Raw genomic sequence first — 11,718 nt, 5'->3', positions numbered from 1 at the left:
AAAAAAACCAAATTTTGAAAAAGCGGTTACGGTTAATAAATCCTACTAACCGCTAAGGTGATTATGGTTAGCGGTTATAATTGCCAATAATCACTAACTGTAACCGCCTTGACACCCTTAACTGTGCAGGCTTTCTAATCAATGATTTTTGAAAAATCCTATTCTACCCTTCCATTTTTTCCAGATTTCCGAATCATTTGATTTTGGGTGTTTGACCAGAGTCTCTCTCGTCTCTCAATACTCAATGCCAATGGGGACCAGTCTCTTTTGTCCCATGTCATTACAGTTTTGCCAGTTTGGGCTTTGTGACAACGTGTGATATGGGCGCATGCACACTACCCCCTCACTGGCCTCACCCCAACTATTGGAATCTGCTATTATTAAATAATGAGATATTGTTTTTCGTTTTCAGTATAATAATGGGAAATTAATGGAATGGAAGGCTGATGAAAGATGCATGTAAATTGTAATTGATGGAATAAGAAAGAAGTCATTTTTGGCTCGATCAGCTGGTTTTTGGTTTGGTCGATCGTTTTGGTGTGAGTGAAGTCGATCGTGTAGGAACGACTTTAAAAAATTATCTTAATTTTCTTTTATTTTTTTTTCTAATAAAAATTTAAAATTATTTTCTATTTTATATCACATCAATATATATATTTCCAAACTCTATTTTTGTTCAACTTCTATGGAAATATATCTATTTTATATATATTTTATAAAATAGATATAAAATAGATATATTTCCAAAAATATATATATTTCCAAAAATTTAGAATTTTTTTTTTTTTACAAACTCTATTTCCCTAGAAGTTGTAGAAGTCTAGACTTTTAAGTCGTGCCTCGTGAGGCCGGCTTGAACGACTTACAATATTTTTAAAAATTCCAATAAAATTTAACAAAAAGACAAAAACCTAGGACCAAATTCATCAAGACTTTTCCAATAAAACTCTGTATAACTTTAAGAGTATGTTTGTAATTGCGTTTGAAAAATAGCGTTTTTAATAAATTAAAAAACAAAAAGAAAAAAAAAAAGGCTTTTGTGCAAAAGCTTTATTTTTAAGCTTTTGTCAAAAGTGCATTTTGACCATTTTTAAGCCTTTTAGACTCTTAAAAGTACTTTTAATATTTTTATCAAATGAGTACTTTTTTCTTTAAACAGACTTTTTGAATGTTAAAAGCACTTTTTGACATATCAAACGCAATCTCAAACATGCCCTAAGTGTTAAGAGAAAAAGAAAAAAGAAATGATTAAGAGAAAAGAAAAAAAAAAAAAAAAAAAAGACTTTTCTTTTATGTTTCTCGATATTAATATATTGATCAAAAATCAGAATCATCACTCATCACTCATGCGTGTGCAACTGTACGTGATGAATGTTGTCAATTGTAAAAAAAAAAATTAAAAAATTTTTTTAAAAAAAAGCTAAAAATGCAGCTCCTTTACTGAGTTTGATGCAGCTATTTTCTTTTTTTTTCTCATTTTAATATATCGATTAGCCAAACAACATTTAGCTAGCGGAATAAAAATGCTCTTAAAAGACGGAATAAATTTTTTTAGAAAAAAGCTCATTTTCAAATTTCACCCAAAATACAGTTTTAGACTTTTTTTATTTTATATCAAAAAAGTAAAAAATATATATATATATAAACAAACTCATTTTTACTTGACATAATTTTTTTTTATGCGATAGGGTCCATTTATGATTGCGATTTCATAAAGTTCGATTAAAAATAGCGATTTTAAAACATGCGATTTCGGAACGCGATATTTAAAAACTTAGTTAAAGCGTTTGGCAAAATCGCAATTTAGTTTTTAAAATTGCATGTTTTCAAAAAAACACCTCATTACCTACTATTTGAAAACGTAGGTTTTTTGCGTTTTCAAATCGCAATTTTTTAAAAACGCAATGCCAAAACAATTAATTTTCTGTGATTTGGTTTAAAATCTCACTTTTTGTCTACAAAATCGCAATATCAAACACATCCTAAAACACTTTTTATTTAACCTACATAATTTCAAAAAGAACCTCAACTCCAAAACCAAGTAAAAATATGAATGATAGTAAAAATAAAAAATTGAATGACAGTCGGCTTACAATAATTTAAAAGGAAAATGATTATTTTTCTCTCCCGATCCTTTTATCATCTTTTTTTTAAAAAAAAAAAACAAAAAATATTATTGAATTTATGGACTCATGAATCCTATAAATTAATGAATCTCATGTATCTAATGATAATTTAAAAAAGGAAAAAAAAATGAGAAAGATAAATAATAATAAAAATAAAATAAAATTGTATAGTACTTCTCAATTCAAAAAATAACTCGGAAAGTGAAACACTACTGACTAGTGAAACACAAGTCTTGTCGAATAGTAATCCAAGGATGAAATTTCATGCAGGCAGCATCTAAAGGGCTTTTATGCTTGATCAGACGTCGGGCTACTTTAATTTCCATCTAAAGCAACCATTCAATGGAAAAAAATATAGTTTCAGCTATGGTTTTCTTAATTATACCACTTATAATGCGCCCTATACTTGCCAGCGGAGATCCTGTCTTTACATTTTGTAAGACAGATTCCGGAAATTACACACTCAACAGCCCATTTGAAAACAATCTCAAGCTCCTTCTTGAGTCATTGCCATCCAATACTTCGGTAACAGGTTTCTACAACAACTCTACTGGGGAAGACCCAGAAGAAGTCTATGGTCAAGCTCTTAGAGGGGATGTCAACTCCACAGTTTGCCGGGATTGCATAAAGAATGCAAGCCAGGAAATCTTGAAGCAGTGCAAAACTGAAGACGCAACGATTTGGTTTAAGCTTTGTCAAGTTCGCTACTCCGGGCAGAATTTCTCTTCCTTGATGGTTTATTTTGGAAAGTATCCAGACCAGAATTACCTGGAGAAAAATCTATCAATTAATCCAGTTCGTTTTGATAAAGTATTAACCTACTTAATAAATAACATCTCAAGCGAGGCAGCGTTTGATCCTTCGAAACGCATGTTTGCAACAGGGGAAATTAAATTTTCGAGGAAGAAAACAATTTATGGTCTTGTACAATGTACTAGGTGTATCACCAAAGATGTATCAAAGAAAAATATCTTTCTCTCATTTGTTTGAATTCATTTTCATGGTATCAGAGCTTTGTGGTTAACACCTAGTTGTTGATCTGAAATGGCCTCGTCCTCCAACTCTGTTGCTGCATCAACCTTTGTTCCACCCAATGTCTCTCATTTGATTTCCATAAACTTACCCCTTCCAATTACCTTTTCTGGCTCTCTCAATTCTCCCCAGTGCTCGCATGTCATGACTTACTTGGCTTTGCAGAAGGGACAGAGCCATGTCCTCCTCGGTTTGTTCTTGATGAACAAGGAATGCCAACTGATGCTATTATCCCAGAATTTGTAAACTGGGGCATGAAAGATCAATGTGTTTTAAGCTTGATCAATGCCACTCTCTGAAAGTGTGTTGGGTATTGTTTATGGTTTAAAAACAGCCCATTAGGCATGGATGGCACTTGCTACACGTTTTGCTTCACAGTCAAGAAGTCGTGTAAGCCATCTCAAACACCAACTCCAAAGTCTGAAGCAAGAGTCAAAGTCTTGCCTGGAGTACATCAAAGGTGCAAAAACTCTTGCAGGCAAGCTGTCTGCTGTTGGGAAACCTGTGGAAGATGAGGATATGATATCCTACATTGTAAGTGGACTCAATCCCTCTTTCAATTCCTTTATTACATCATACTCTTTTGCCACTCGCAATTCTAATCTCACCCTTCATGAGTTTCAAGATGAAGGGTGCGTTTGGGAGTGCGTTTTTAAAAAAATAATCTGCGATTTTAAACTAAATCGTAATTTTAGGGTGTTTGGGATTGCGATTTTAAAAACGCAAATTTTAAAATCGCAAAAAAATCTGCGATTTTCATAAGCTGATTAGAGGGTGCTTATTTGAAAAAGTGCGAATTTAAAACAAAATCACGATTTCTATTAAAAAGATATTTGGCGCAATAGTTACCTTTTTTAGAACGGGAATGAAAAAAATACCAAGAATACCCAGCTAAAATATATTTAAAACCGTTCATTTCTCTTTTTTTTTTTTCTTTTTTTTTTTTTTGTCTTGTCTTGTTCATCCTTATTGGTAATTTGGTCATGAAACCGCAATTATAAGCTAATGTTATCCAAACACTCAATTGATAAAAAAAAGTACTTTTTAGTATGTTTTACCAAACGTCTGTGCGATTTTAAAAAGTAGCGATTTTTAAAACGCAATTTTTAAAATCACACTTATTGAAATCGCACTCCCAAACGGGCCCGAACTCTTGAACTATGAAACTTTGTTGGAAAATCAAAATCAATCTGTGCTTCCAGACACTGGTAGTTTTGCAATGATGGCTAATAGACAAAGCCAATTCCTAAATCGTAAGCACAAAAATATCCGTGGTCCAGTCTATCCTCGAGGATCTACCTCAAAACCACATCCTTCCAGATTCAATGCTCAGCAAAAGCAAGCACCAAATCGAGGCACTTCACCATTTCAAGCCACACGTGCTCCATGCCATATATGTGGCAAGCCCAACCATCAAGCATTGGACTGCTATCACAGGATGGATTTTTCCTTCCAAGGCCGGCAACCACCATCACAACTGGTAGCTATGGCAGCCAACAAAATTCTCCCACAAGATGATCAACCATGGTATGCAGACAGTGGTGCGAACCATCACATCACTTCAGCCTTGGAAAATCTAAACCTGCAAGAGGATTACTAGGGAAATGAGACTATAGCTGTGGGGAATGGCACTGCTTTACAAATCTCTAAGACTGGTTCAATCTCTCTACCTAATAAACTCAACTTAGATCATGTGTTATATTGTCCAGATGCAGCTGCGAATTTGTTACCAATTCAAAAATTCTGTGAAGACAATGATTGTTACTTTCTACTAATGTCTTCTTATTTTGTTGTGAAGGACCTATGGACGGGAAGGACACTGCTACAGGGTCGGAGTGAGAATGGGTTGTATCCTATTTGCTTTCCACGATAGCCACAAAACAAAATCAATAAGTTCACCGCCTTTCTTGGAGTCAAGACGACTTTTCCCATTTGGCATAATCGGTTAGGGGATCCTGCTATGCATCTTGTGCAACAATTATTCAAGAACTATCATCTTCTAGTAGATGGTCAAATGTCAAAAACCATTATGTGTGAGTCTTGTCAACTTGCCAAGAGCAAGCAATTACCTTTTTCTAATTTGTGTCGTGTTAGCAAAAGTCTTCTTGAAATTATCCATACTGATGTGTGGACATCTCGTATTCCATCAATAAGTGGCTGCAAATACTATGTTCTTTTTATTGATGAATTTTCTCGCTTCACTTGGTTGTTTCCTTTGCACTCTAATTTTGATGTGTTCATCTGCTTTGTGAAATTTAAATCACTCGCTGAAAATCAATGGTCTTCTAAAATCAAAACTCTGCAATCAGATGGTGGGGGTGAATACATGTCAAACCAATTCCAAAATTTTCTGTCTACTCATGGCATTTTTAATCGTCGCTCATGTCCCCACACACCACAACAAAATGGCATCTCAAAAAGAAAACATCGCCATATAGTAGAACCTGGTCTCACACTGTTAGCCCAATTGCATCTTAACTCTAAATTCTGGGTTGATGCATTTAACACTACATTGTATTAAATTAACCGGTTACCTACCCCTGTTTTACAAAATTGTCTCCCTATGCCAAACTCCTCAATGTGGAACCCGATTATTCCATCTTGAAGGTATTTGGTTGCTCATGCTTCCCTTTGCTTCAACCATACAATGCACATAAACTATTACTTCGAAGCAAAAAATGCATATTTGTGGGTTATAGTGCCAACCATCGTGGGTATCGTTGTTTAGACCCTGCTATCAATCGTGTCTACATAACCCGCCATGTTGTGTTTGATGAGACCTCATTTCCAGCGAAAGATACGGTCCCACACTCCTCCGACCAAGTATGTGCCCCTCCCCAATCCTTATATCCTTTTTATTCAAAATATTGAACCCACGTTGGTTCCTCACCAACGGCACGTGTTAGGAGAAAATACAACATCTGGAACTTGTAAGTCCCTCCACTTGTGCTACTATTCCATTGGAACCCGTGAGCAACACAAATGTGTCCCCACACATTGGTTCCTTGTCTTCTATGCACTATGTGCCTATCTTTGCAGGTGTGGACAATAGGGTTGATGACTCACAGCCAGCTGCTTCTGCTGAGTCTCCTAGTTCTCCAAGACTTGCTGCCCCTGCCACAGCATATGCTGACTCCCAGCTCAGCCCCACTGTGGACGTGCCCAACTCTAGCATGCCTTTCATTCCCACAGATGATCCATCTGGCAGCACTGCATCTGTCCCCTCTTCCATTGGTACTCGCTCCAGAACTGGGAATCTACGACCATGTCAATTTCCAGATTATCACATCAACTACTCGTCCAAGTACCCTCCCAAGTGTTTCACTGCTACCACCCTCCCATCGGAGCCCACATGTTTTTCTCAAGCTATGAAGCATCAGGAATGGAGAGCAGCAATGGGAGCTGAATTTGACGCTCTCCTTGCCAACCACACTTGGGTCCTCTGTCCTCGACCCAAAGATAAAAATGTCATTCGTAATAAATGGGTCTATAAAATCAAACAACATTCTGATGCCAGTATTGAACGTTTCAAAGCCCGATTAGTTGCCAAAGGATTTGATCAACAGGGTGGCATTGACTATTTTGAGACTTTCAGCCCAGTCCTTAAGATCCCTACACTTCGCCTTGTGCTTGCTCTTGCTGTGCATAATGATTGGCCAGTTCGACAGTTAGATATCTCAAATGCCTTCCTCCATGGTGTATTGGATGAAGAAGTGTTCATGGAACAACCACAAGGGTTCGTTGATTCAACCCATCCCGACTATGTTTGTTGTTTGAAGAAAGCTATCTATGGTCTAAAACAAGCCCCAAGAGCTTGGTTCACCTGTCTCTCTCATGCTTTCACTACCTTGGGCTTTCTTGAATCCTCAATTGATCACTCCCTATTTGTCTTTCACAAAGGTTCTATTTTGATCTATTTTCTAGTGTATGTCGATGACATTCTTATTACAGGAACAGGTGAACATCTCATTCTCAAGCTCATTGATCACCTCAAGCATGATTTTTCACTCAAGGATCTTGGCCCACTTGCCTTTTTCCTTGGCATTCATGCTGCTCGGGACAGCCACGGACTCCACTTAAATCAGTCTAAATACATTGCAGACTTACTCCATCGCACACGCATGCTAGGTGCGAAGCTTGCCACTACTCCTTTGAGTTCATGTCAGAAACTTAGTAAGTCCAGTGGAGATCCTCTGCCTGATGCAACTGAGTATCGCCATGTTGTTGTGGCTCTCCAATATTGCACCTTAACAAGGCCCGAAATTGCTTATGCTGTGAACCAACTTTGTCAATTCATGCACTCTCCAACCACCCTCCATTGGACTGCCGCCAAACACGTACTGCGATATTTAAAAGGGACTATCACAAAAGGAGCATGGCATCTTCAAGCCTTTTGTGATTCTAATTGGGCTAGCAATCCTGATGACCGGCGATCCACCACTGGGTTTGGGGTTTTCTTTGGTCCATGTCTCATCTCTTGGAGTGCAAAGAAGCAACATGTTGTCTCTCGCTCAAGTACCAAAGCTGAATATCGAGCTATGGCGGTTGCTACTACTGATCTCTATTGGCTTCGAATGTTACTCAAAGATTTATAAGTTGTCCTCCCTATGCCACCCACACTATGGTGCGACAATATTGGTGCACTTGCCCTTGCATCCAATCCTGTATTCCATGCTCGTACGAAACATATTGAAATTGACTACCACTTTGTACGAGAAAAGGTGGTGACCAAAGATATTTCTGCTCGTTACATTGCCACAGTTGATCAAATCATAAATATCTTTACAAAAGCTCTTGGGTTGGCTCGCTTTGCGCTCTTACGGGACAAGATTTGTGTGGTGTCCCCACCCATGCGCTTGAAGGGGGGTGTAAGCGAATATTCTGATGCTCAGCACAATCACACGTCTCATAGCACTACACAAGGAAACTCTAATATGCATGTAACTACAAATGGAAGATCTCCCTGCTCGACAGCAAAGCATTTGCTGCACACGTTTCACAAAGATATTACAAAAGGAAACACTATGCTGTCCTCTTGCTTAATAGTGCATCAATGAATACTCACTAAGGAAGTCAAAGACAGCAAGGATTATACAATAAAGGAATAACACTCACACATGCATGGAAATATATTAATCATGACATATATGGGGTAATTGTGTATTCAATGCAATCCCAAGAATCATGGAAAATCCCTTGTATAGTTACAATCATATGTGTATATAATAGGAGCGTGTATCACCAAAGATGTATCAAAGAAAAATATCTTTCTCTCATCTGTTTGAATTCATTTTCACTAGGGACATCTCTGAAAGTTCCTGTGATAGTTGTCTGGTGTAGGCCTTGGGAGATCTTCATGCATGCTGCGAATCACGCCAAGGTGGAATTATTGTTAGTGCGAATTATAATGTGAGGTTTCAGCTCTACCAATTCTACAACACCTCAAGTGTGTTCTTAACCTACGCAAGTTCCAAAGGTAAGGACATAAGAATTTTGCTGATTGATTTCCTTTAAAATAGTGGTCTAGGTGAATCGAAATCTTCTTATGGAAAAGCAGGGCCTAAATTGAAGATTTTGGATGGTTGTGGTGGTTGCTTGTATCCCAATATCAATTATAGCGGTTCTTGTTGGGTCTTGTGCTGTTTCTTATAAGAGGAACAAGAGAACACAAATAGGTGAATTTATCTTACTGGCTAACTACTAATTACCACCATAATTATCTACCAACAACCAGATAATTTCATGTTTATTTGCAGATGATGAGAGAAGCCAGAGCGCACTATTACATGAGCTGGCAAGCCCTACTAGAGTTGCCATTACACGAAACGGTGAATTGGTGAGTGCTGAAGAACTGTCCTTCATGGATCTATTGATAATAGTGGCAGCTACAGACAGCTTTTTAGATTCAAATAAGCTCGGATAAGGTGGCTTTGGCACTGTCTACAAGGTAACACCAACTTTTCTATTTCTTTCTCATGGCCTAATTATTGCTTCATATATATGAAAACTGAATTTATTTATGCATGATTCTCCCTGCAGGGTGTGCTACCAGATGGTAAGGAAGTAGGAGTTAAAGGGCTGTCAAGAAAGTCTTGGCAAGGCTTAAAGGAACTTAAAAACGAGATCATACTTATTGCCAAACTTCAACACCGAAACCTTGTGAAGCTCTTAGGATGTGGCATAGAGGGAGTGGAAAAGTTGCTTATCTACGAATTCATGCCCAATAGAAGCCTTGACTTCTTTATCTTTGGTTTCTTCTTTGACCATTCTTTTTTACTTACTTTTTTTTATCAATTTAAACTTTTATATATATCAAATCAAATGTCTTGAGTTTAAATCTTATCTTTGTTATTTACAGATTTAAAAAAACGCACTGAGCTTGATTGGAAGACATGCTACGACATTATTGTTGGTATTGCTAGAGGACTTCTTTACCTTCACGAGGACTCCTGTCTTAAAATCATTCATCAGGATAACAATGCATTGTTGGACCATGAAATGGTCGCTAAAATATCAGATTTTGGCATGGCAAGGATCTTTAGTGAAAACCAATACTCGGCTAACACTCGAAGAGTTGTCGGAACATAGTGACTCTACTACTTTTCTTTCTTGTGTAAGTTTTTCGCCCAATTTGTTTGTTTTTTTTTTTTTTTTTTTTTACAAAAAAAAAAAAAAAAAACTTCATGGTAATGCTATATATGCTCAAAACAGTGGATACATGGCTCCCGAATATGCAATGGAGGGTCTATTTTCTATGAAATCTGATGTCTTCAGCTTTGGTGTGATACTACTTTAGATTATTAGCGGGAAGAAAAATAGTGGCTTCTACCTCACGAAGCATGCCTAGACACTTCTTGCATATGTATGCTTCTTTTGTCTACTTGAACTAAATATGATTATGTTGAAAATGATTTTTCTTAAAAGACTTTTTCTTTCATTTCAATTTTTTTTTTTTTTTTTTTTTTTTTTTTTTTTTGAGTTAACTTGATCTTGTTAGAATATTAGTTAAATAATTATATTCTTCACTTTCTATTTGCTTAAGTTCTAGGGAGTAGTAATAATTTAATATGCACATGAAGTTAGAACAAGGTCATACGTTGTTTGTTAAAGTATTAAAATCACTTATTTCTATCGGTTGAAGTCTTTTAAAAGAGTAGTGATTTAACCGATCTTACACTCGCAAACTCACCCACCCTTTGCTTATATAAGGGAGGAGGAACTTCGCAAAATGTACAATATGCATAAGACATATATTTACTTTTGTTAGGAAGATTGATATATTGGGAAGTTTTTTCGTAAAACCATAATATACTATGTTAAGACATCACACTCAATCCAAAAGTTTAAGTATATGGGTTTGGGCCCAACTATGTTATATTAATTACTCACACTCATAACATTTTTTCAATGTGTGATTCAATCTTTTCTACACCCACACTTATATACTCAACAATTTCCCCCTCATGTATAAGTCAATCACCACATGCATTGCTACACACCTCTTTAAACGGAAACTTTTTATAAATCTTATGGTGCATTTGTCTCTACTCCAAGGACTCTCATTTATGTTCGTATCATGAACTTTTGCCCCTTACTCGCACCTAGCTTGTATCTTTGTCCCTACTTTTCATGTCAGAGCTACTCCACGGTGAGCTCGATCTAATACCACTTGTGAGGAAGATTAATATAATGGGTAATCATTTAGTGTGTACATAATATATCATGTTGATACATCAGTCAACCTAGACACTTAAGCCTATGGTTAGGCCCAATCATTTTATATAATTACTCACATTTATAACATCTTTTCAATATATGACTCAAACCTTTCAACCCCACATGTCCTTACTCAACAAATAATACACATTGACAGGCATGAAGACTATGGAATGAAGGAAAATAATTGAAATTTGTAGACCCTTTGTTGATAGAGTCATGCCCGACAACAGAAGTTTTAAAGTGCATGCATATTGGGTTTTTGTGTGTGCAAGAGGATCCAGTAGATGAACTCACGATCTCATCTGTACTTGTTCTGTTAGGAAACAAATCAGCATCTCTTTCTCACCCAAAATAATCTCTATTTGTTGTGGCTCGAGTCATTCAGACTGATCACATTCCCATAACTAATCCTTTTATAAATCACCTTATTGTTTCCAGTCTTTCACCTCGATGATGACTACTCACAAGATTGCCCCCCTTCGTGTTTTATAGCATGGTGATAAACTGAAATTGTATCATAGGAAATGGGTCATGTATATGTGATACATTTAGGCAAGGAATATGCAGTAGAATTTAACATCCGATTATATATCTTGAATAGAAGAAAAAAAATAAGAAGGTAGTTGTAAGAAGAAGTTCATATTCTCCAATAAAAAAATAAATAAATAAAATAAATAAAATCAGCAGAAATTACAGCAAAATGCCAAAACAAAAATTCTCAAATCTAATGACAAAGTTAAAGGTCACATCACTTTTAAAGAGATAAAAGAGAGAGATTGGAATCTTGAATATAGGCTATATAGCATTATAAATATATTAGACTTTTACGGTAAAGGAGTAG

General features: G+C 36.4%; 1 pseudogene; it reads left to right on the top strand.

The window, feature by feature from the left end:
- The first annotated feature begins 2,519 nt into the window (after positions 1-2,519).
- Positions 2,520-11,232, top strand: LOC132170066 (cysteine-rich receptor-like protein kinase 10; annotated as a pseudogene).
- Positions 11,233-11,718: the final 486 nt, after the last annotated feature.

Source organism: Corylus avellana, chromosome ca2 (genome assembly GCF_901000735.1).
Source record: "Corylus avellana chromosome ca2, CavTom2PMs-1.0".
NCBI lineage: Eukaryota > Viridiplantae > Streptophyta > Magnoliopsida > Fagales > Betulaceae > Corylus > Corylus avellana.
The sequence above is the reverse complement of the archived record's forward strand: the minus strand, read 5'-3'. Positions and strand labels throughout refer to the sequence as shown.